General features: G+C 37.0%; 1 long non-coding RNA gene across 1 annotated transcript; it reads left to right on the top strand.

Moving 5' to 3' along the window:
• Positions 1 to 13,961: 13,961 nt before the first annotated feature.
• Positions 13,962 to 22,253, top strand: LOC118608660. The gene is made up of 3 exons (XR_004953068.1): positions 13,962 to 14,068; positions 18,015 to 18,153; positions 21,805 to 22,253. It is a non-coding gene; the product is annotated as an uncharacterized LOC118608660 (long non-coding RNA).
• The last annotated feature ends 3,833 nt before the right edge of the window (positions 22,254 to 26,086 follow it).

The raw sequence follows: 26,086 nt of genomic DNA, 5'->3' as shown, positions 1-26,086 counted from the left end.
GCCAGGGGATTTTTTCATTCCACGTCTGGTGCCTCAGTGCTCGCTGGCCTCTCTTTCTCTACGTGTCATCTCACAGTCAGGGTCTCTCCAAGTGTCTTGTTCTTCCCACAAGGTGGCATCATGGCTGTCTTATGGTACTTACATAAAGACCGGCTTCCTCAGATACAAGCCTTGACCCAAACTTTAGGCCTCCTGATAGCCTCTCTTGGAAGTCTCCAAATACTACATTTGCCACTTTTGTTAATCAAACAAAGCACTAAGGTTAGCACAATTTCAAAGGGAGAATTGGACACCTCCTCTCTAAGGGACAAGACAAAAAAATTTGTGACCATCTTGAAGCTACCACAGAGGCATGGAAAATATTCTGCACTTTATTCTGACTACAGTGGGAAGCCATTGGAGGCTTTAAAACATGTAAATGACATGTTTTTTTTTTTTTTAAGATAATTTTGGCTGACAGAAAATACTTTGAATGTGGACAAGAGAGAAAGGCAGGAGACCAGTTAGAAGCTAGTACAGTTGTCTGGATGATCCCTAATGGAATGGGGGCAGAGGAGAAGGAAAGGAATGAGTAAATGTGGAGGACATTGTGAAGGACTCGCAGTGAAATAGGTCAGGGGGTGGGGGGAGAAGAAAAGATATCAAGAAGATTTTGAAGATTTTACTGAGGAGCTAGCTTGTTGATGGTACTATTAACTGTGACAGAAAGAAAGAAGTAAAACTATTTATGTGTCTTATATAATTGTCCCAATAGTTTTGAGGTACCTATGTGGTAGGCCTTATCATCCCCGATCTTTTGTCAGATGAGGACAGTGGGATTCATAAAGAAAAAAAGGAAGGAGATGGCGAAGAGGGAAGAAAGGCAGGGGAGGCAGGAAGGAAACGAAAGTAGAGAGACTGTCTTAAAACAATTAACTAGATAAGGGGAGAGTATGTCCAGAATTAGTCCTGATATCTAGTCAACCATTATATGTCATAGTTTACTGTCAATAGTATAATGAGTTTTGAATTATTTATTCTTTTTTTAAACCTATTCAAAGAATAGTTTCCTTTGAGTAAAAAAGAAACAGAATAAACACACACAAAAGTTTTGTTCTAAATAATTATGGAATTTAAATAGTGAGACAACTAATTCTCCTCAAGGGTCCCTATATTTAAAGTCAAATTGATTTTGATGTTTTATTTGCTAAATGTCACCTGCTACATATAAATATTTTTAAAGTTGAATTAAGAATCAAAGTGAGTAGAGTAAAAGTGTGATCTAGTAGAAAGATTCTAAAAGCTTTACTTATCATTTATGCTTTTAATATTAAATAACTATATGAAAATTTAAATTCTGTGCTTCGATGTCCTCCTCATCAAATCATTATTATTTTTAATTGCCATGTAATAGATATGTAATGAGGAAAGTGTTGATAAAACATTTTTATACACTTTAAAAAGTTATATAGTTCATTATTTGGGGAATTCTCCACAAAGCAATATTAAAATTTTAATTTTAATGCACAAGTCTATTTCTAAATTTAAAAAATCCAAAGTAACCCAAGACATCATGACTCTTTTTGAGTAGAATCCTTTTACTGCTATTCTTCTAAGCCACACTAATCAGTTTGCAGTACTTAACAGACTTTTGCCAAATCAGTCATCATATATGAAACTCACAACACGGGTAAGAAACCAAGCCTTACAGGAGAATCTTAGCCACCAAGTCTGAGACCTTTACTACAATAACATAACTATTAGTCAAATCTTGATAATCACTGAGAATCATTTCTATCCCCCATGCCCTGGCTTTATATTCAATTGTTTGCCAGTGTCAGCGCCTTCCATTTGGTGAGAATCTGGGGCACTGTGCCCACCACCTGACACACACACACCCATACAACCCTAGATATCTTTCTTTCACTCTTAGCAATGTTCCTTTTCCATGCATGAATATTAATTGGGCCTTTTTCCATTCTAGGGGAACAGAAGGGTTAAGGAGTGCTGACTGAATAATCATTTGGTGAGGTGGTGTGAATTTTATATTCTTCAGCAGAAATAACCCTGAAACATCAAAATTGCCTGATTATATATATATATAATATTATATATATAATCTTTTATCCTTTTTCCTTTTTCCTTTTTTTTTTTTTTACAAAGGGCCTCCTATTGTATCTCAAAGTTGTGTTGTAGATAGAGGAGGACGAAAGTAGCTCTAAATACAGAAAATCCAAATTCTTTCTCTATTTGTTTTGGAAAACTGACTTAACTGATTTGGAAATGCTCAGATAAAGGTAGGCTGAGAGAACTCTGCTGAATGTTTAAACAAGCTTTCTGATTAATCAAAGATTGAAGTAACGTTCCTGAGAAATTGCAGCCAAAAGACCTTTGGCTTTCGATGCCAGCAAAATTTAGACATTCCACTAGTGTCATCATTCTTGAAATTCAAACTAAATAACAAATGTTCCAAAGCATAAAATTCCAAATGCATTTTCTTTCCCCTCAAAAAATATCTTTCTTCTTTAGATGCCACTAATTCTGTTAACAGCATAAGTATTCTCATTTCGCTCTAAGTTTGAAACCTCAGCCCCTTCACTCACACTGTAAATCAGTCCTCTCATCCTAGTACTAACCAGGCCCGCTCCTGCTCAGCTTCCGAGATCAGACAAGACCCGTTGCGTTCAGGGTGGTATAGCCATGGATGTGAGCCAGCCCTCATGTGCATAACTGCTTCACTCTCAGACCTTCCCAGGCCTATGATTGTTCCATTCACACCCACTAACTCATTCTACATGGTCTCTTTGCATATTAAAAATCTGAAATAAAACGTGGTTGTTACATTTTTAAATAATCTTTCAGCATTTACCTATTGACCGCCAAATACAATTCAAAGTCACTGGCTCTCCAGGTCAGGACAACCTCTTGGACATGTGGGAAGCTGGGCAAATATTTTGTGCAGAGCTTCTATCTATATAAACAGTTCGATTTAAAATGTATTAAGAATTCATAGGCCCATGTGAGGTAGAGTGATTTATTGATAAAGGCTTAAAACCATAAGTCGAGAAGATGGACTTGTTTATTATCCAGTCGGTACAAATAAAGATTCTTCGTAGTGTCCAGGCTCCATTTCTTCCTGTTCAGGTCTGGTAACCATCTTGTCATTATCTTTTGATGGTAATAAGGCTTCATTTTGTGCTAACAGGATTAATTCTCCATTTCTTGTTTTCACTCTTGACATTCCAAGAATTGTTGCCAGTTCCTGACCTAATGTGAATGCAAAAATAATTATATTTTTCTTATTTTTCCCACTGAGAGAAAAAAGTAGCAATGCTGTTATGACTCACAGGGCTAAGGCTCTTTGGAATATGTTTGTATTGATACAATATAAATCTTCTTGCCTCTGCAGTTTCCTAATATTATTTGTATGATGCTGGTTACATCAATAATAAGACTTCCTCAGCCATCATGTAACTCATGAACACTAGTTTCCAATGACTTTCCAAAAGCTTGTTACTGTGCTTCATGATGATGGCCACAAAGCAAGTCTTACCCAGAGTTTGCAGGAAATTATTAATGACAATTTGCTTTCTGGTCATGTTAAAGTTACTGTTCTCAATTTTATCACATAAATGTAGAATAACACATCTTTCATTCATTTCTTTTCTTAAATTCTTTAGGTGATATCACTTCATTTCCAGAGTGTGCTCTTTTTTCAATGCTGACCATGCCTGTTGTATGGTGTAGACCAATACCACTAGGGAAAACAGGAGAGGGGACTGTGGGCAAAGTAATGAAGCTGTCCCATTCATGTAAAGAATGTCCAACCCTCTCCCAGCATGCCTGATGGCCAGCCTGAAAGAACATGACATCACCTCATCAGCTGGAGGCAAGTAAGGACACTATTCAGAAGGAGTGAACAGTCTTTCTTAATACGTATGCTCTGATAAATGCAACTTTAGATCTCATTTCTGCAATTAAGATCAATTAATCCCCAAATAAAATTCCTTGGTGAATGCCTATGGAATATTTAAATAAACAAAATATGAAGGAAAGGATAGATGAAATGTCATCTTTCATTCTTGATTTTATATTTTCATCAAAATTATCTAGTGTTATTTTTCCAGAGACATATCTAATATGGTAGTGGTGAATTATAGTGAAAGCATTTTTATTCACCTATCTGGAGTACATACCATCTGACCTCTGTAGACTGTTTTTTCCCATAACTGCACAGACTTCCACTTAAATGAAAACCAAACAGTGATCTGGTTTCACCTTCCAGTATGAGTGACTCACGAATGATTGTGAAGGCAGCTGCTGATGTTCTGGGTCAAGCTGACCTGTTTAACTATCTGTAAATCTATTAGGATACACTTATCTTCCAAGATTGCATGTTGTATGGTGTAGACACCTTTCAGAAAAGGTGTCTGGAAAGATGTCAGATGGAGTCTGAGTTTCACGGAAGCTGGTTGTTTTCCCTCAGTTCCTAACACCCATTCTGAACTATGCGAGGAGGAATACTGTATATTGAAATGCATCTGTTGTACAACTGCTGAGTTCAGAGTACTCTAGCACGGGGCGGGTAATCACACAGATGGCGTGCTTCTCAACCAAAACTGCTTGCTGTTCGATGCCACATTCACAGAGAACATGTAAATACTTGGCACAGTTGTGAGAGTTTTCAGAGGTGTTATATTCATTTAGGGAGTTACAGTGACGGTGGTGACAGCTTCCCATTTTGGGCTAACGGGATTAATTTTTTCTTTCTTATTTTTACGCTTGCCATTCTAAAAATTGCCATGATTTCCTGATCTAACTTGAATTGGAAAAGAATTGTGTTTTTTATTTTCTTTATTTCCTCCCTTATTTTAAGAAGGTTACTATTCCAACAAGAATGTGATGCGGAGGGACTGGATGCCCAGGAGAATACTGGCCTCATGTGTCACAATGGTGTTTTCAGACCTACATCGTGGTGCCTCCCCGCATTTCCATAAACACCACCATCAGGCCAATGGCATTTTGATTTTCTTTCACTCCAAACTGATTGTAAAAAGCATCAAGCTTCTAAATATATATTTTCTATGAACATTCACTTGCTCATCCACCTATTTTTAAAATACGTTATTAATTGAAGGCTTGCTGAGTATAAAATACAGTCAGTCTGCAAATCTCTCTCCAGGATCTGAGCCTCCCTGTCAAAGAAAGAAATTTGAGGAAGCGACATGGCTAAGGAGGTCCAGAAAAGGCAAAGGTTGAAGCATACTGGAAGAATAAAGAGAAGATGAGAAAGACAACAGTTAAGTGGTACTGGTATCTATTGGTGTCTGGAAAACTGACTGACGGGATAAGGTGTCATAAGATATAGGTCAAGTTCAGGACTTTTCCCACAGAGAGCATGTATCCGAGCAAGCAATTTATGTGGCCTGTCACCCTTACTGTAGATAAAGGTATGGCTATTTAAAGGAGCAACACAGGGATGGACACTAGCTCTCCTAAAATGACACAGTAGCTCTCCTAAATGAATTCAGAGCCCAGAAAAGGATGTATACCAATAAACATGATATGCCATCAATATGAAAATAACCAAAGACTGGTAGAAACAACAGTGTAATAGAAATGGAGGAAATAGTATTGCATTGGTCCTACAAAATGAATACATGTGTGACAACCCAGACGTGTGACAAGGAGTAAGAGAGAAAAGCACAAAGTTTCAAATGCTCATTCTTCTTCATTCTGTCACGCATAGAATAGTGGCTGGCACATAAAAATCACCAACGACATTGATGAAATGAATGAGTACACGAGCATTTTCTCAGTCCATTGAGATCTTGCTTTCAGGCATATCCTGTGTTTGGCTCAAATAAATTTTGATAACTTTTTTAAATAAAATAAAAAATAAATAAATGCCTACAAAGGAAGATTTCATGAAATTTAGTAACATATGACTCAGACTTCAAGGATGTACTTCATACTTGTAACATCATGCTACAGATTGCATTAAAATGAAAAATTTACAGAAAGTATTTATAAAATAAATAAAAACCAATAAGATAGGAAAGAAAATTGGTTAGGAGGTGAGTTTAGAAAGCCAAAGGGAAAACAGGAAAGGAAAATGGTGTCAGAAAATAAACTTAGCTTAAAATAAAATTAGTTGATTTTTGTCAGTGCCATTTAAATGTTTTTTTATGTATATATAACAGATAGAAAAATAAAACAAAACTAAAAATACATTCTTGTTTCTAACATCTAGAGAGGATCAGTTATCCAGGTACAACTACTTATCGACCCTTGTCGTACATATTGTAAGACATGTACACTAACATTTAAGTTAAAGTGGGCTAATACTCTTCTGTAATATGTTGTTTTTCTCCTAATTAGTATATCATGGAGAAGGCGCTTATGAAGAGAGTGAAAAGTATTAGAAATAATTCTCATTTGATTTACCACAATTTTCTGAAATATCTAAGAGAATTGGAAACTTCTAGAAGTAACTTCTAGTTAGTTCTCCTAGAATATTTTTAAAAACATATTCATTATTCAACTGACAGTGACTTAAAGCAAAACAAAAAACAAACTTAAAAAAAAAAAAAGCCCTCAGTTAACTCTTCGCAAGGAGGCTGAAGCAGGCCGCCTAGCACCAATGGGGCAGCTCAGTGGCATCATCAAAAGCTAAGGCTTCTCCTCCCTACCCTTATTCCCCTCCATTGCATGCTGCTTTGCTCCTTCACGGCCCCAAGATGGCTGACCCAGCTCACCTTCATGTTCGCAGTGCGGCAGAAAAAAATGAGGGGTGTGTTGCACTAACTTTATCTGTCCCTTTGACCAGAAAAGCAAAAGGTTTCCTAAATATTCCATCCCACTTAACCCAGCAGGTATCCCTACTTTTAATCAATCAGAATTCGGTCATGTGGCTGAGGAATTAGAGAATACAATTATTAAGATTGACTTTAATCAATGATGTGTCATTGCTTGGAGCTGAACACATGGCAATACCAAACAAATTCAGGCTTCTGTTAGCAAGAAAGGAAAGGACGAAGGAAATAACTTGCCTGCTATACATAATATTAAGAACTATAAACTGGCTCACGAAACCTACCTAACAGATTCAGAGGTGTATATCACATACATCCCTTCCTTTAGTGAAAGTTCATGCTCCACCTGCAGAAACCATCTGTTTATTCACTAAATGCACACAGGTCTCTTTGCTCCCCGGTACTGTTTTCATCTGTGCACCTCACACATGGGAACAGGCAGTACCACACCGCTTTGCTTTTAGTCACACTATCACTATTTACTGTTCTATATAGTCCTCTTAGGGCTCCTTTCGCTCTACGGCAGCCAGCCCGCGAGCCAAATACAGCCTGCTGCTTATTTTTGTAGTTTTATTAGAATATAGGCATCTTGTTCAATTACATATTGGCTAAGGCTACATTTATACTTACTGGGACAGAAACCATATGACCTTTGTTGCCAAAAATATTTACTATCTCACCCGTTATCGAAGAAAGTTCGTCAACCCCTATTCTACATGGCTATACAGCTTTCTATGGCAAGGTTGCACCCTGTATATCTCTTGTATCTACATGAGTACAACTCTGGAGATGTAGAGGGTGCTCGACAAATACCTTCTTCTGACTGATGGAAATGAAAATCAAAGGACTGAGAGCTACACTCTAATATGCTAAACTCTAGCATAGTGACATATAGTTTGTGCTTCATTAATGATTGTTGAATTAATCCAAAAATTAACTAAGTAATTAACTCATTAAGGCAAAATACCCTAGTACCCATACCCTAGTGTGGGCTCTGGTTCAGACTTCCTGTATTCAAGTGCTGTGTGTCCTAAGCAACAAACTCGACCTCTCTGTGCCTTAGTACCTTCCTGCATAAAATAGAAATAACAGCATTTAATGACCTGTAAAGTGCTTAAAGCAATACCTGGCACACAGTAAGGTCACAAAAAATATGAGTTATTTATAACATTGTGAACAAGTCCTTCAAAATATAGGGTGCTACTTTTCTTTTCTTTGTGGCATATCTTTGAAGCCAATCTGTAAAAAGACATGAAGAGAATCAGGAACCAGTTCCACCTTTTCCTAGTGACACTAAACCAACTCCGAACCGAAAAGAGATTTGAGACAGATGTTGCAGATGTTCCAAAGAAGTAATTGCTAGTAGCAGGGTCAGAGAATAAACTAGCATGCACTAATTGTGGGGCGGAGGGTGGGGGGGGAACCAAAAAGTCACAAGCATGTCAACACAACACGATTGAACTCTGCTTCCACTGATGAGAAGTGCCAGGGCCACAGACGTGAGGTGAATGGCAGGAGAGTGCCTTCATTGAACTGTCAGCTAATGAAGTGGTGAGAAATTAGCAGGCCCTGTGATTTACACGCTAATTCTCCCTAATGCCACCTGGGGGCTTCCTGCAGGCGCAGGCACAGAGGAGTGGGAAATGGTGTTCCCCAGCCAGCAGCCAGCCTGCACTGCTATTCTCTCTTTGCCAAGCAACACAGCAGCCCAGCTTGTTCCCATTCACTATTCAGCAAGCAGTTGGCAGACTTCCCTCCTAGCATGGGCAAGCCTCAGCTATAAGAGCAAAATGAAGACAATGAAAGGAATTTTAAAAGGCTTCCACCTTTCTGCACTTTCTGTATGCTCTCTCTCTCTACAAGTTGACTCAGCAGGCAACCCACTACCTTTTCCGCAACCCTGCCATCTCCCTTTCAACGCAAGAATAAGTCAGTGGAAATGGTCACTGTAATCAATGCTCTCTGTGAAATGAAACTCAGAAATAAGATTGGTGAGACATAGCATCCAGGAGCTGTTATCACTGAATTTATCATCATTATGTAAAAGTTTTTTTCTATAGCTTCGCCTGTATTCATCTAACAGAAATGCAGCTCTGCCCACCAGCCTCCCTGCTCCCTAGACTCCCCTGTTATGAAAGAAGTAACAGTTCTCACCCCACAACACATGCCAGGGGAAAGCAGGAAAGGACTGTCTTAGTCCGCTGGCATCTTTCAGGCAAGAAGCCAAGTCAGCACTGAGGAAACAGTGTATGATTATGTAGAGAACTGCCTCCCATATTACAATCCTATATTTCCTTGGACATCCTCTGGACTGTTGAATGAATAATGCTGCACTTCAGCTCCCCCTGGTAAGCTAGGGCTGATTTTAAGACCATTAGGAAGAGAGAGAATGTTACAGTCTTCTCCGTTTCTCTAGGGTCACGGTGTAATTGTGCAGCGGGAGGAACGGGGCCCTAGAGATGGCGTGACAGCCACTTCTCATTACCTCCCACTTGGTTCATTACGTCTGTAGACAGCGATTGCCCATGTGTGGATACTTCCATTACACAGAAGGATGTAATGTGCTGTAGACCTCGAATGGCTTTCAAAGCGAAAGAAGGCCGTTTATTCCAGGCACATACCTATCCTATTTCCAGGGGCCATGCCAAAAGAATGGAAAGCGACGTAAAGAATAGATAACCGGTGATCAATGCAAAAGAACCTGCCCCGTGTGAACTTACACCAGGGAGATATTTACAGATGTGCATCCCACTAACACATAATGCATCACACAAAGAACAGAACCCTCCACTTACTAATCTACCAAATTTGACTTTAACAAGCAGAAGCACTTATTTGGGTATATTCTATATAGGCTATTCTGTGTACCCTCCCCAAACTGGCATTCCTCCTATTGTGTGTCTCTCTCTCTCTCTCTCTCTCTCTCTCTCTCTCTCTCTCTCTCTCTCTCTCTCACACACACACACACATTCTCTTCTCACACACACACAGATACAAAATACAAAGACCTATTTCATTTGCAAAGGTGAGTCCTGGGAACCATGAAATATAAATATGTTATTTCATGCTTTTTTCTCAGGGGTGTGAAAAGTCCCAATTAGTTTAAAAACTAAAGGGAGGTAACAAGAGAGAAAAAAGTTATAGAGAATTATAGATTGTTAGAATCAAGGATGAATCTTAGATATTATTTATAACAGAAATTCTCAGACTTTTTCCTCAAAGAAAAACTTCTCCCCTGAAAGTTAATAAGAGATACCTAAAGAGAGATACCCATGGTAAAATAAAGCTGGTATGCTATATTCGAGGATTTACAATCCTCCTATTGAGAATTTACAATCATGTCGGCTATTAAAGGTTCTAAGAATTCCTGTTATACATTTTAAAAAATCTATTTAAAACTCAGTGTTACCCTAATTCATTAATTCAAGCAATACTTTTTTTCTTTTTTAAACTGCAACCTTTTCAACAATATACTATACTAGGGGAGATCCTGTTCTGCTGTAGTCCCATTGTTTTCTATAGACTTCCTGTATACTAGTAATTCTCAAATTTTAGCATGCATTAGAATCACCTGGGGTTCAAATCCTCAGATTATTCCGTAAATTGGATAAGTCTCAGGAACATTAATACTTACCAAGCAATCCTAAAGCAGAGGGCCTCATACCCATGCTGGGAGATAACAATTCACACACGTGCTCTTTATCTGAATTCATCAGGGATTGAACTATACATTGTTAACAAGAGAACTTGACAGTTAATAGGTCGAATGTCTGTAGCTTTCACTCTGAGGGTTGGCCAAGTTCATCATGAATTGCAAGAGCTTTTTGAATATAAAAATGAACATTTGCCTCTACAAATTTATCAGGAATGATGGTGCATTTACCTTTACACCTGGCTTTAACAGTATAGCCTTTTTACTCTTTGACTCATTTACTCACTATATGGTTTCACTCATCTAGTTTTATTAATTTATTCATTCAGCAATTATTTATGAAGCATCCTCTATCTGCCGGGCACTGTACGAAACACTAGGGATATCAGTGAATAAAAGAGATAAAATCTTTGCTCTTGGGGGCTAACATCCTAGCAAGAGGAAGGTAAATAACAACAACAACAACAAAAATCAACGTAATAAGTAAATGACATAGTAAAGTAGAGTTAGAAGGGGTTGTGTTATAAGAGAAACAAAGCAGGCTAAGGGAGATCAGGCATATGGGTGGGCAGGAGGCTGCAAAAAGGGCTGCAATTTTTTAAAGGGCAGTGGCAATATGACTTAATAAAAAAATGATATTTGGACAAGTCTTGAAAGAAGTGAGGGAGGTGGCCTTTTATGTATGGAGAGCCAGAGTCCAGGCATAAAGAACAGCCAGGGCAAAAGCAGCTGCCTCATGAGGAAAAGGAATGAAGAAGAGTGTTCATATGTCGGGGGGTGGGGGGGAGTAGGAAATGCAGCCTGAGAGGTAGCAAGGAGCAGATGGCCTAGGTCAGGGCTTGCATTTTTACTCTCAGGGAATGGAGAAGCCACTGCAGCATTCTGAGCAAAGAAATGATTATCTGACGTACGTTTTTAAAGGCTCTGAATTTATTTGACAGAATTTATTCACCATTGACTAGGTATCTACTGATATGCTAGGCACTGAGCGTGGTGCCCAGTGTGCAAAGATGAACTGACACCTCTCGTCCTCAAAGTGCTCATGGTCCCTGGGCCTCCACAATAGCTTGTTGCTTGTTTGTGTATATTTAAAATCTTTTGTCCTTGCCCCTTGCATAAGCAGCCCTCTGCTCAGTGTTTATTTTGTGATCTCAGCATCCATGTGCACCCTGTCCTAGACCTCAGTCAGATCTGTCACGGGGTTCAGGTGCCCAGTCGGGCTCTGAACATACTGTGTGGCCTTTAGCAAAACGTTAATTCCCCCTTTTCTTGGCTTCTCTATCTGTTTGCACAATTCTCTGCAGAAGTGTATTTGTGTGGTCTGATGAGATAACCAGCACTGAGAACTGTAGGGTGTAATGGAAAACTGACAATTTTAATTTTCCCTCAAATTATCATACTTTAAAATAAATAGAGAGTCGAGTACATTCTCCAGCTATTCGTTCTGGCAGCACTGCCTCAGCTGAAGACAGCCTACAAGTTGGCAAGCCAGAGCGAAGAGAAACTTATCCTAGTTCCTGGAGATAAAACCTGCTAGTTATCAACAACTGAAATTCTGAAAGAGGGTCTTCTGGAGAAGAGCCATGTGCAGCAACAATCTCAGTTTATCTTGATTGGCTCCTGCTAACTGCTTTCCATTGAGGAAGGATGTGAAAAGTCACATTTAATTTCAGCCTCAAATATTATCCTAAATAATCAGACTTGGCTTGCTCACCTCACCTGTAAGTTATCAATCGATGCTTAAGAGATGAAACCTCCATTTCCATTTCTGAGGAAATGGAAAATAAAATGACACGAGGAAAGTCATTCAGGAAATCAGAATTATTACTGTCATGGCTGCGTTTGCCTTCAATATGCATATGCAGCCTTGACGAACAGCAACACCATTTTTTACCAAGAGTTTGTGATATAACCTCACCAAAATCAGGAATTTGGCAAGCCGTTGGGAAAAGAGAAATGCAATACAATGCTATTTCAGACTGCAGTCTGTGCTGAGCTAAACTACTCCAGATGTTTTTCTTTTGTCTTCATTTAATGGTTTCTCTGAATACAATGTCTTAGCATCACTCAAGGCAGCAAAATTTATAACATACTAATAATAGCAAGTGCTTAGCTAAGCAGTTCTGTCTCTGAGTATGTAATTATATTTTTAGAGCTTTAATGTTTTTTGTTTTTTTTTTTCACCTTTCTGCTGTCGGATTTTGGTAGTGGAGTAAGGGAGAATCAGGAACACATAAAATCTTATGTAGGTTAGCATGATTAATTTTTACTTAAACAGTAAGAAATAAGCTATGCTATTGACCCTTAACCATATTGGTTATATTGGTTATACTAGTTGCAAGCTCAAAATGAAGGCAAGTTATATAGGAAGCAAGAAATGCAACCCAGAAAGAATTATAAGTACAAAGCAGCTTCTTCACATTATTGATGATTTACTTTTTGAAATCAAAAACAAAAGTATGCCTTTTTCCCTATTCAGAGATTCTTGAACTTCAAATTAACAGCAAAACATGTTGCTGCACCTGCTCTGCCAATCTCCAGGCCAGGATCAGTCCAACTGCAACCTTCTCGGCTCCTGCTTCCAGGCAGCTGAGCATGGCTGAGGAAAAATCCCCTAACTTTGTTTACTGGCACTGTGAAAATTCTATGTTCTCCAACATCAGCTGGGTCCTCAGTGGAACTGGCAGTCTTTTTATTTGTCCCCAGTCAACTCTGTTTCAGATTTCCTTGACAGCTGTTTCAAACTATCAACATGCTCAACGATACACTTATGTTAAGTAGATGTCCCTGTCGATGTATCACAGACAATATCGAGGTCCTCTCCATCCCCTCCACCTGCAGCCTGACCCTGGAGGACACCCACCTCGTCCTTCTCTTTCTTCTGCCAGAGAAGAATTATCTTTTCTAACCCTCAAAGTTACCGCTTTAGAGAATACTGAATGCCGTCTCCTGAAGTGTCTTCTGGGACACTTCCCTTCACATCTCCATGTCTTTAATTCATCACCTTCTGTTCCCTGGCTTCTACCTGTTAGTCTACAGATTCGCTCAACTTTTTTCTTATCGCCATGCACACATATGCACGCACACGTAATTCTTTAATCATTTCAGCCTCTCACTCATGCTGCAAATTGCCTTGTACAGCAATTATCTATTTACATGACAATTTTCAACTGGTCCAGCAGTTTTTAATCATTGTTGTGTCACAGACCCCTTTGAGAATCTGATGAAAGCAATGGACCTTTTCCTTGGAGACATGGAAGAGGTGTGTACACATGTACACACACACACACTCACAAGTTGTACATACAATTCCAGGTCGTTCACTGACTCCCATAAAAGATATTACTGCCACTCATGAATATTTTGAGCGTTACTGCTCCTCCGGGCACACGGGAGAATTACACTTCCTTGCTGACGAGATTAGTCACTGCTTTGGCCAATGAAATGCGAGTGGAAGTGATGTGTGTGAAAGCTTTAAGAGCTTGTACTCCACGTGCTATGCTTTCTCTTTTCACTCTGCCACCGAAACGGCTGGATTCCAGAGAGACTACTCTGTCAGCGTGGGTCCCGGCAGGAAGAGGACACAGACCATGGCACGTAGCCAGTCTCACGGACACAGAGAGTGAGTGAAAAGTAAATCCAGTTGCTTAGAGGGGCTGAGACTGGGGATGGTAGGTTAGTGTAGCATAACCGAGGCTATCCTGCTTGATAGCAGGGCACTCTCCATTAGATATAAAATAATCTAAGTCAGAAAAGTCCTTTCCAGGTGAGTTTAAGCTACCCTCCTTCCTGTCTCTACCCAATAAACTTTTACCTCCGATTTCTATACTTCCAGTTCTCTCTATCTATAATACTCCTCCTCTGCTTCCTCCACGATTCCTCATCCTTTAGACAACAGCTTACATGTTACCTCCACAGAGAGGTCCTTTTAGCCTTGTTCCCACCCTACTCAGGCCCTGGTTACTGTCATCCTGTCTACCACTACTCATGTCTGTCTTTCACAGAGCACGTCACAAGCCCATAATGATCTTATTTATGTTCTTTCTCTCAAGTTCTGAATTTACAATGCCCATATTCTTGCTATCAACAATGATTCATAAATAACTAACATCATGCTGCTTTAGCTGCATACAAACATAAGGAAAGGGAATACATTCAAAATATGGACTGCTTTAATTTGTTTACTATAATGATAAAAATAGAACCCAAAAAGTTCTGAGCAAGTCACACTTTAAACACTTTTTTAAACTATATTAACGAAAGAAAGAGCTCTAACTAAAAATGTTGAGCAAACGTTCCAATGTTTTGATGCACGTCGAGAACAAACCACTGAACCTTGGGATTCACCCAGTAACTATTAAGAGGTCAGCTTGACATTTTGGGTTCTTTTCAGATAGCTGTGGCCAGCAGCACTAACAATCTTTGATCCCAACTTAGTTAAATAGTAGTATTTGTAATTCGCTGGCGTAGATTTCTTGGTTTTTTTTTGTTTTGTTTGCTTTTTTCCCCTTTTACTCAGCATATGCACCAAGATCTTGCTTCATAGTGACAGTAAGAATTAGTCCTTAAGTTCTAAAGAGCATTGAGTGACTAAATCTTTGTTATGCATCTAGGAATATAGGCATAACACCTCGTCACAGAATAAATAATTCATACTTGTTCAACAAATGAATGAATAAAAATACCAAAAATTTGTTAAATTTGACTTTATTATGTATAAAATTTATATGATAAATGATAGCTATTCCTATTCTAATTTTAACAGTCAAAGATTTAGTCTTGTTTCATCTGCATGTTAAACTAACATGTTTATTGTTTTAAAATTTCAGAAAAACTTGACTTAAAATTAATAGGTAATTTTTTAATTTTTATTGTCTTTAAAAAATGTATTAAAAAGCCTTGATATTTGATAAGAGATTCAGAAGTTGCAATGCTATTCTTCCAATATATAATAAATTCTGAAAAAATATTCACTAGAAATCTACACCTCTTCATATATTCAATTTCATAAGCAGAAAGTTTGAGGATCTTTCAGACTAATTGTTAGAATAAAATGAACTCAAGTCTCAATGAGAACAACCAAACAAAATGTTTTAAAATTGCTAAGAAGTTTAGTTTGGAAACAAAACTAAACTTAGTTTAGTTTGGTTTTTCATAAACTGTTTTTGTTGTTGTTGTTACTCGTTTTCTTTAAACTTTGTATGTGACTGTGTACATTGCAAAGTAGTATCCCTTAAAATGTTGAGCATATCCACTACCCCAACTGTTATGTATCATGTGTAACTGGTATTTGATAGCTATATTTTTCTACTTATATTTTACAAAAATCTTATGTGCAACTTTAAAATAACATGGATTTTTCAGGTTGCGGTGGGATTTTCTTTCTTTTTGTTTCTTTTTAATCAATTAATTTTTAAGAGATGATTACCCTCTGCCACTGTTTTGAGTGACCATGGGTAATCACATGGGCCTTAATGTCTTAAAATGGGAAAAGCATCAAATGTGTGTGTGCAAACATTTGCACACATATAAAGAGATATATATTTTAATTGTTTTACATAAAGGCGGATCATTTCTCAATTTCTCATTCCTACCACGCAGCCTTCAAAAAAAATTGCAAATGCTTCTTTTCTATTCTACCAGGGCACTTCATCCAAATGCAAAAATTCCACTGAAATAGCTGTTATAGAAATTCAAAGGGGATAAATAATAATGAATTATGCTAGCCAAAATTGCAACTGAAGTAGGGCAGTATCGAAGTTTATGTTTAATAATGCTGAAATGCTGACTCTATTTATTCTTGACTTTATGTATACTCCAAATTGAATGCTCTGAATCCCAAATTGGAAGATCCTTTGCTACTAAAAATAACACATCTTAATGAAAATATTTTAGCAAGGATTCCAGATTAGAAAATCAGTATATGCCAAGAAAAATTTCTTTGTACAAAAATAGCAAAACTTGATGAAAAATGGATTCAAGTGATGCCAATTACTTTTCTTTATTTTATACAAAATTTCTTTATATGAAATATAAAAAGTAAGATTTCCTACACAAAATTTGCAGACATCTTGGCTCCCAAGAATAAATGCTTCTCCAGGTTGATTCATGTCTTATTTATTTTGCTAAGGAACTTATTTTGAAATAGCATTCTATGACAAAATTTAGCGTTTTCATGATGTTTATTAAAAAAAATATCATAAAAAACATTTGGCTTATTTAGGGATTATATTTTAAATACCGAATTATTAACAGGGCAAATACTAAATGTGAGGGTGGCTATCAAACTTTTGATCTTGCCAATTAAGTTTATAAAACTTTTGAGAGAAAAAGTTTGTCAGTCATCTTCCTTAAACATTGGAGTTTTAGGGTAAAGTTATTTTAGCAGATTGATACATCTTGTGTTTTAAAACCAAAATTATCCTATTTTTTAAAAAAATAACACTGATATACTCATTCATATTATAAAATTAAATTCTTAGTGGTAAATAAAATCAGTGCAATCAATTTAGGAGAAAGAAAGTGGAGAAGGAAGGAATGATCAGGGAGGAAACCTCTCTCAGAAAATATTTTAGAAAATTAGTAACTTCTCTACACCTTTCTCTCTGAAAATACTGATCTTTATGGTTTCTATAAGACTTCTATTTTTATCATACTTTAGCAACACTATAACTGAAATTACTTAAGAAACAGTTTTGAATTGTGGAAGAGAATAGGTTGTAATATTGGATAGGCGAGATTTAAAAGCCAAGCTTTAACATTTACTGTGGACCTTGGTCAAGATTTAATACCTTCAGCCTTCTTTTTTCATCCATAAAATCATAAGGCACTTATCCTACAACAATCTGAATTTTATATCAATGCTCCATTGAAATTACCTTCATGAAGTTCACCAATATCTTCAATTTTAAAATCTTATAAATATTTGTCATATTTGATTTCTTTACAATATTTGACTGTTTACCATTTCATAATTCAAATTGTTTTCTTGTTTGGTTTCCGTGACCTACCCTTTTCTGCCATTTTTCTTATTTTCTGGATGTTCATTATCACTCTCTTTTGCAGACTCCAGTCTCTCTGCTGTTAACTAAATGATCTCTTCTCCCTCTGAATTGTCTTCCCAATAAATTCCATCCAGCACTGCTCCTTCCCATGGCTTCGATCACCACCTATATACCCTGACGATTGCCCTTATGTGCCTCCTTTCCAGACCTCTGTCTCAAGCACTTAGCCCCCTTATTGCTACTGCACTTTGGAAAACTTCACTGATTGTTCTATTAGTACCATTTAAAACTTCTACCTACTTTGACCAAGACAGAAATCTAGAACCTATCCCAGATTCCTTGTTCTCCCTTATTCTGTCCTCATATCTCCCAGTTTATAAAAGTTTATTGAGATTCTTTCCTTAAACCATTTCTTCTTATTCTTTCTGCCACTGCTTATGCTTAGATCAGTAAAATAATGTCTATATTATTCAGAAGAGGTGAAATGTTGTAGCAAGGAACATTTGTAACAAATGTGGTAACAAAAATCTCAGTGATTTAGCACAATAATAACTTTTTTCCTAGCTCATGTCACAATCCAGGGCAAGTTGTTGGGCAAGATCTTCTCTATTAAGCAACCAGGCTCCTCTTATCTAGTGGCCACAACATCTCATCGTGGCCTGGAGTCTTCTGCCAGACCCGTGTACCTGTACCTGGCAAGCAGGTGAGAGAATTGAGAGGGTGGGATTTTGTTATGGGCTTAATCTACATGTAATGGGAGCAGAGATAGAATAAAACTCTCATTCAAAAAGGGAAATAATGGCAGACAAATAGTGTGCATTAGTCCATTGCAATTCTGAAATCCTGCTTGGCAGGATTTATGCAGTCCCCTACCCTGGGAGAGAATTATTTGATTATACTTTAATTCTGCTCCCTCGGAATAATTCTCCTGTTCCTTTCTTCCTTAGCCTTCAGCTCTAAGGAGTCCTCACTGTCAATTTATTCCCTCTGGGCACAGCTAAAATGAGTGTTACCAAAAGTTTTCAAGCCAAAGGTCATCTTACAAATCAAAGAGTCAAAAGTACATTTAGTCTGACATTTTGGAATTCTTGATGATACAAGTTCTTCAAAAGTTTTGTAGGTTTCTGTTGTATTCACTTCTATCTATAATGCTCAGATCTTTCTTCTCTCTCCTTCCTCCCTTTCTCTAACTCTAGCTAAATTGCTGCAGTTATTTGATTACTGTTTCTTATTGAAAGGCCCCACCTTTAATCTGATCTTTGCCATAGAACTCAATCACATTGACCAACTAAGAAGTTTTACTGACCCTTTATGGCTCCATTTGGGATCTGGAAGCAGTGACTTTCCAACCATTTTTCAGCTCAAGTCTTTGGACTCTCTCTATTGTTTCCTATTCAGTTTGAAAACTGGCCAGTATTTTTTTGAGCACATCTCTTTTTTTGGAACACTTTAACAAAGGAAGCCAATAATAGCTATTACACGTGAACACTCTAATTCCTTTAAAATACTTCCCCAAAAGCAATGGCTCTCAAAGTGTGGTTAGCACAACCCTGGGAATCCCAGAGATTCATTTAGTGGATCCACAAGGTCAAAAATACTTTAATAATAATACCAGGAGGTTATTTTCCTTTTTCACTGTGTTGAAACTTACATCAATGCCACAAAAATAATGGTGGGTAAAACTGTTGGGGCTTTAGCACAAATCAAGGCAATATTACTAAACCATATCATTGTATTGTATAATATTTGCCACCATGTACTTAAAGTTAAAAAAAAAAAAAAAGCCAGTTTGGCTTAAGAATGTCCTTCATGAAACAATAAAAATTATTTGCTTTACTAAATTTAAACTCTTGAGTACATTTCTTTTAAATATTCTGTGGGACCAAAAGGAAAGACCACATTGAATAGTACTTCTGCATACCAAAATACGATGGTCTACTGGAGGAAAAGCAATATGCATGGTTTAAGTTGCAAACTACAGTCATCTCTTCTTTATGGCATGCCATTTTTACTTGAGAGAACAAGTGATAAACAAAATATGGTTATTCAGACTTTGGTATTTGGCAGTCATTTTTTGAAAAATAAATGAAGTGAGCCTGTCACTTCAAGAACAATCTGACAGTATTTGTTGCCAATGATAAAACGTAAGCTTTCAAGTAAAAATTAGAATTTTGGAAAGTTTGCATCCACCACCATAAGCTTGACAGCTTCTGAACGCTTAAAGACTTTTCTGGAGAGTTCAGTGGTGATATTAACAAATGTGATTTAAAAAATATATATAATGAAATGTGCCAATGATATAACTCACTGAAACAATATTTTCAGAGCAATCAATGCAAGATATTACAAAATTGTGTATAGGTAAAGAATCCCTTTAAAGTGAAAGTAAACCAATGGATTTTAATGTAATTTCATGTGAAAAGTTCATTGATATGGTTTCAGATTCCACACTGTGGTCAACTTTTAAAAAACTTATTCATTGAGTTATGTAGTATCAAAGAACATTCACAATTATCTGAAAAGGCTATTCAAATACTCCTTCAAAAAGAAGAAGATTGGTCCCCTAATAAGAAGTACCAACATAATAATATAAAAAAATAAAATAAAATAAAAATAAAAATATAAAAATAAAATAAAAGAAGTACCTACATATACTTTAAAATAATGTATCACAACAGAATGAATGAAAAAGCAAGTGAGAATCCAGATGTATTCTATGAAGCTAGACAATATAGTTTTGCGAAAATATAAAACACTATTCTTTTTACTAAATATTTTGAAAATACAATTATAAAGTATGCTAATTGTGTTAACAGTGAATTTATGATTGTTTTCAATTCATTAATATGTTTAACTTCTGTTTAATTTTAATATGGTTATTCTTGTTAGCTATAACTCAAAAGCTTTTTGTGATCCTCAAGAGTTTTTAAAAGGATAAAGGAGCCCTGAGAAGAAAAAGGTTTTGAGAATCACTCTCCTAGGTCAGGGATCAGCTAACTATGGTCTACAGATAATATCTAGCTTCTTGCCTGTTTTATAAATAAAGTTTTATTGGAAAACAGCTACATCCATTTGTTTACATATTGTCATGACTGTTTTCATGCTGTAATAAGAGAATTGTAAACTTGTAACAGAATAGTATTGCTCCCAAAGCCCCAAATATTTACTATTTGTCCCTTTACAAAAAAAAAAAAAAAAAGAAAAGAAAAGAAAAAAGCCCTACAGCTTTTGTTCTCGAACCTAGCTGTATATTAGAATCATCTGGAAAACTGTTAAAGTAATACTAATGCCTCTTCCCCTCCCCCAACATACACAGATTAAGTTAGAATCTCTGGAAGTGGGTTCTGAACATGAACAGTTTTTAAAATTCTCCAGGTGATTCTCATATGTAGCGAGGGTTAAGAATCACTGTCCTAAAGCTATAAGAATGAATCCTGCCTTTCAAGTTATTCTGGCAAGGGATTATTCGAGGCATTTTCCTTTTCAAAACATGGGTTAGGGCATTTCAGCATTTCGAGTCCCTAATGTTAGGGCCCTCACTGCCTACTAGAAAAACTCTAAGTCGCTGTCACATTTGTTTTTGTTATGGCAGCAGCACCCCACTGCTAAGTCCACATTTCAATATTAACTGGGATAAGCTGTCTTCTGTAACAAACAATTCCCAAATGTTGGAGTCTAACACAATAAAGGTTTATTTCTTATGCAAATCATAGTGCAAAGTGCTTTGGTAGGGGTCTTTGTTCCTCAAAGGAACACAGTTGCTTCTAGCTAGAGACTCTACACTTCCTCAGAGTCTTAGAGCAGGGGTCCCAAACCCGTAGGCCTAGGACCCACAGTGGTCCTTGGTCTGTTAGGAACCAGGCCACACAGCAGGAGGTGAGCAGCTGGCAAGTGAGCAAAGTTTCACTTGTATTTGCAGCCGCTCCCCATGCTAGCAATACTGCCTGAGTTCCATCTCAGATCATTAGGCATTAGATTCTCATGGGAGCACCAGTCCCTGGTGCCATAAAGGTTAGGAACCGCTGCCTTGGAGTACACTGCAGGAACCGGCCACATCCAGCCAGCAGGTGAAAAGATAGAGCATGGAGGATGGAGCAGAGGTGTTCCGTGAACTAGGCCTGGAGAAGGCATACAGAACTCTTATTGGCCAGAACTTAGTCATATTGGTCATATTTTGGTTTAAAGAAAATGCAAAACGTAGCTTGTCTTTCTGCTGAAGAGGAAAAGCAAAAATGATTTCATGAACTAGATTTATTCATCCCAATCACCTTTCTTTCTAGTCTTTTATATTGAGTACTGTAAACTAACTCCATGCCCCTTGTGGTAGGCTGAACATGGGCTTCTTATTCCCCAGAACCTGTGAACATCTTACCATACATGGCAAAACGGACCTTGGCAGATGTGATTAAGGTTAAGAACCTGGACGGTGGAGATTATTTTGGATCATCCAAGTGGGCTCAATATAAACACATGAGCCCTAAAAAATAGAGAACCTCTCTAGACTGAAGGCAAAGAAAGACGTGAAGATGGAAGAAGGGTCCAAGAGAAGCAACGGAGCTGAAGAACAATGGAGAAAGTTACCATGAGCCAAGAATGCAGGCGGCCTGCAGAAGCTGGGGAGAACGAGGAAAAGGATTCTCCTCGAGAGCCTTCAGAAAGGAAGAAAGCCCTAATAACAGCTTGAATTTAATCCAGTGAGACTTCCTCTGGACTTCTGACCAAAAAAAAAAAACTATAAGAAAATAAATATTTATAGTTTCAAGCCACTAACTTTACGCTATTTTCTTACAGCAGCAGTCGAAAATAAATACGTTCTTCTCTTTTATGTTCTCACTGATGTTCATGATATTTCCCAAATTTAAATAATTGGTTGCTTTTTCTCTCTAAATTCTTTACTAGCTCCTCATCCATTCATTTAATTAATACACATGAAGCAACTATAATGTATCAGGCATGATCCACCAAGACTGCTGCACTGAGTGAGGCAGACATGGCTGTTATTTCCGTGAAGCTTAAGGAATAGTAACCACAGGACACAATCTAAACTCTTTAACAAGCCATTCAATGCCTACATGAACTAACTCTAAACAACCCATAGAACATCAACTTTTGACATTTCTCAATGCCAGAAAAAGAAGAAAAAGAAAAAGACTTAAAAGTCTTAATATAATTTATTCATTAAACTTCTATGATTCCATAGTATTCCGTGGTCCATTTAGGAGCATCTCTGGACATATTATGAAACTGTTCTGCTCTCCTTACTCCTTGTCCACCTGAAAAACTCCTACTTCTTAAGAGTATCTCAAATCACTCCAGAATATAACGTCACTCCTCCAAGACTCCCTCCTCTACTTCTTATTGTAGAGTTTATACATTCAATTTCGTACTTATTTCACTGAATCACAACTGCCCCTTTTCCTGTCCTCCCTATGGCTTTTAACAGATTCAGAGAGAAGTTCCTAGTAAATTTACTTTTAAATAAGGGCTGGGAGCTCTTTCATTTATTTGTTCTCTCAAAGTAAGTTCATCAAAACATGTACTTCACCGAGCTTAATTCTGCAGGAATATCAATAGTACCATAAAAAAAACCCAAATCGGAAACACAGATGAGCTTCTAAAAATAGTTTGCAATATATTTCACAACATGTATCTCCTATCCATTTCAAAGAGCATTTTTCCTGGAGAAACACAAGATGGAGAGAAACTCTGAAAATTCTACATGATGACAATCAGTCTAAATATGGCTACTACAAAACTAGAATTCTACATGTTTCTCTTTTAATATATTTCTGCAATTTACTAAACATTTGTGATGGTGTATAGTTCCTATAATTTCAACATATATCTGCAACATATTCACAAACTTATATGAAATATTTCATTTGAATGGATTTATTCCATCTGCTTTTGAAAACTGGAAGAAAAAAAAATCTGCCTTTTATAAACATTTCAAGTACAGAACATTAAACATATTGTGAAACTAATTTGTTGCAATTTATTAAGTTTTTCTAGAAAAAGAGACACTGGTCTGTTTTATGCATTGACATATTTTCCTAGTATAGTCAACGACTCCTGCAGGATTCACATTCATTTTAATTGAATAAACAAGAATCTCTTTCATCAATTATTAAATTTCCTGGCATTTGGATATTTTGTGCTAATCATGGTGAATATTAATATATTTTACTCAGTGACATATCTGTAATATGTGAATTGAGAATTGCTAAATAATTTATTATTTACAAAGAATATTTTGATAAGTTCTTATTATCATTACAGAACCATTTTGCAGAGTCAAATTTTAATATATTTTTAGTCACTTCTTAAATGACTATTTTGCACCTACTATGTGTAAGGTGAAGGGAGAGATAAGAAAAGAAAAACCAGTAAAAAAATTACCAGTTGATGGATACAGTAAAATTTATTCTGTACATAGGCACATAATTTTCAATATGCAAATCCCAGCTATGAATACACATCATTTCCATGATCATCTTCACTTATTTAATAAGAACTTTCATCCAGCATCTAGTGGCCATTAAATTCCTGCTGAACCTGTAGTCTGATTTTTCTGCACACCAAATAATAGTAATTAGCTATTGTCCTCACCCTCACCTCCCAACACATTACTAGTTTTCTAGTGGGAATTGATTTTGTTCCATGGAGTACCACAGTGGTACACAGGAACCAGGGATTTATCCCCCAGGAGGGCAGGAGTTCTTTCCACCTTTAAGTCCAAAAGCGTTATAACCAACCAATATATTAAGTTTAACAAATCACAACGGCTATAGGAACCCATTTCTCTGAGCACAAAAATTGCAATGGTGAAGTCACAATTATCTGGCAATCAGGTTTACAGCTGTAGTCACCCTTTCAACAATCAAGTCTACAAAAATGTGCCCACACTTCTTTCTGCTGAACTTAATCTAGAAGATTTCTAAAGCTTTCATCTTCATGCAGTTTTCCGAAACCAAGGAAACAATTGCATCTGAATGAAGTAATAATGACAAACCTTATGAAGCAGAAAAAGCAATAATTAACCCATCTAACGTAAGCCTAATTTTAAAAGATAGGGTATTGCCAAGCTCTGGAAATACCATAAAAATTGTGGCTGCCAGGAGAGTGTCTAGTTTAGTAAATAATGAACATAAATATGTAATGTGTTAGGAATGCATTCAGCTATAGGTAACAAACAGCCTAACTGGAGTGGATTTCTTCCCTTTTTTTTTTTTTTTTAGTGAGGGAGTATTTTTTTGTTCCCATAGTGAGAAACCTAGAGTTAGTTACCAGTACTAGACTGGTTCAGCAGATCAATCATGCCTAAGACTGTGAGATTTCCTTGACCTTTGCCTCATAATTACAAAAGGCTGCTGTGGCTTCTACAATTATATCCCCACTTCACTGGGAAGAAAAAGAATGAGATAGTAAGGAGCGGTGGCGCCAATACCTAAAAGTAAATGTTTTATCAGGAAGCTCCCAGAAAATGTCGTTTGTACCTCTTTGGCCAGAATTTTCTCCCAAAGTCCCTGCTGGTCTAAAGGTGGCAAGAGAGAAGATAGATGGGAGAGAGGGACGGGGGGAAGCAGCTTCTGACATTTAAAAACTTATATACTTATAGCTGGGTCTTAACATTGTTCGGAGCTAGTGCAGTACTCACAATAGCCTTAGTGTTCAGCTGTTGACCATAAATAGGCTTCTGAATCCTCATCAGTGACCATGATGAAAGGAGAAAAATAAGGCAACTCCATAATCTTCTCTACACACAGAAACAAGGTCTCTGTGCATACCACAAAAATTTCAAATATCCTGGCTAATATGGAGAACTGCTGCTTCTTTCCCAATTATAGCTTTAGCCTAGCTTTATTTTTTCCACATTATACATAATTTTTTTTAAATATCCAGAAATTATCCCCAATTCCTGATAGCAGCCAACCAGAACGAAGCCCTATAATAATCTTTTCAGACACCTTCTTTTGAAATGTTCCATATTTGCTATGTGTGTGGTCTCTTTTGCAACCAGTAAAAAACCCAACTTGTTCAATCACAGATATGTTCCTGGTAGTCTTTAACTGGAAAACATTGACAGAGAAGGTTGAGTCAACCAAACGAGAATTTACCACATCTTTGTTTCATTCTAGTCTATTTCTAATTAAAATGTTGTACCTTAATATGTAATGCTTCACAAACCTTAACTATAAAAGGATATAGTGAACAGAGCATACGATGAATAATCAAGGGATGAGAGCTCTAGTATGCTGTAATTAACTGGTTAAGTGACTCCAGGTAAGTCACTGAAGGACAGGAAAGGAACTGACTTCACAATAGTCTAGTGGACCAGTTAGTACTAACCATATATGAGAGAGATGGGAAAACTAACTCTCCAAGAGACTGAATACATTTTCCTATATACATTTGATAAATGACAGAACCAGGATTTGAACCCAGGTTCTAACTCTAAAGTCTAAAGATTTTCTATTACCCCAAGCTGTCTCACCAAGTTTAGCATCTTCCTCTGTGCAAACTGACTAGATTGTTAAACTAGAACTTTGAAGGCCCATTCCATTCACCATTCTAGGACTCTGATGATGAATCACAATATTTGCATTTACTCATTTTTAATCCTACCTGATCTCTAG

Source organism: Rousettus aegyptiacus, unplaced genomic scaffold, assembly GCF_014176215.1.
Source record: "Rousettus aegyptiacus isolate mRouAeg1 unplaced genomic scaffold, mRouAeg1.p scaffold_m13_p_10, whole genome shotgun sequence".
NCBI lineage: Eukaryota > Metazoa > Chordata > Mammalia > Chiroptera > Pteropodidae > Rousettus > Rousettus aegyptiacus.
Note: the sequence above shows the minus strand (reverse complement) of the source record. Positions and strands in the feature narration are given on the sequence as shown.